The following is a 1,309-nucleotide window of genomic DNA, read 5'->3' as shown; positions in this document are numbered from 1 at the left end:
ATATAGAGCAATATAGGATATCACTCCCACATTTATGTGGGAGGGGCAAGCTATATATGCTCTTTGGGCTACAAAGCCCCAAGTTACCCCAGGCAGATGGACACTCAGGTAAGGAACTTCCATAGCTGTGCTGTCTGAGCCAGGGCACTCTTCCTCATATTTCTACTAAACCCCTCTGATTGTCACAGGCTCATTTGCTGACTGGTGAAATGGAAGTGGATACAGAGGAGAAAACAGAAGGGTGTGGGGGCAAGGGAGGAGGGATGGGATAAGCCTGAGGAGTCATAGGATCATCAGTCAACTATTCCATGCTATGGTATCAAATGGGGAAATGGACTCAATGACTGTGCTTGTCTGCTGTGGTTCAGTTTGTCTTTTTGGAAGGCAAAGGGATTGCTTAGAGCATGGCGCCATTAGTCAGTGGCCTGGCTTGGCCTAAGTCAGTGTCTCCTTACTTTACCCTTTGTGTTCTGAGATTCCTAGGAAGGATCCTAAAGAGCTCACCAGTTTCTGACCATTCTGAGGCTCGAACGTGGGTTTTTGGTATTTGTCCCAGTCCCATCAGAAGTGAATATGTGTATACATGTGTCCGGTGGGCCTCGTGGATGTGCCTTGCTGATCCAGGATGAGCACAAAGGCCTCCTAGTCTCCATGCCCCACCCTGCTAGGCCCCTGTGTTCTATTTTAACAGCTCCAGGGTAGCCTGATCTGAGGTCCTTCCATCCCGTCCCCTCCTTGTTTACTGGAACATTGGGTCACCGCAGTGCAGCTGGAATGCAATCTCTGGGCAATTCAGTAAGGCTGAGGCGGGCCCTGCAAGGCGTCATGTCATTGCGTTGTTTTTCCTCCCCTCCCACTGAGTTTTCTTGGAAGTTCTGAGCCAGGCTCAGTGTGTATCTCCAAAGATGCATTCCAAATTCCCAGCTGCTTGCAACTCAGCAAGTCTCACTGCCTCTCCTTTTAAAACCCAGGCACCCTGAAAGGTTAGAGATTTTAAAAAGCCCACACATAAGCAGAGGGGGAGTGAAGCACTATATGGGGCCCGGAATGGGGATGTCAAGCCTCTTGTGGTTTGTAACTGCCCACTGTCACATAGCATTCAACCATGATTTCCTCTCTTAAAAGCAAAGAGGAAAACAATCTCTGTGTAAGATGTTTTTGTGGCTTCATTGAAAAGAAAGAAGGGCAAGTTTGTCCCCAGTCTGTGCATCAGGCCCAGCTGAAGGGCCTGGAGGTGGCTGTGCTGCCCTTTTCCTCCCTGAGCACAGATCTTGCCTCATTCTCCACCATCCTGAACTCTGGTGATCTA

Source organism: Macaca fascicularis, chromosome 1 (assembly GCF_037993035.2).
Source record: "Macaca fascicularis isolate 582-1 chromosome 1, T2T-MFA8v1.1".
Classification (NCBI taxonomy): domain Eukaryota; kingdom Metazoa; phylum Chordata; class Mammalia; order Primates; family Cercopithecidae; genus Macaca; species Macaca fascicularis.
The sequence above is the reverse complement of the archived record's forward strand: the minus strand, read 5'-3'. Positions refer to the sequence as shown.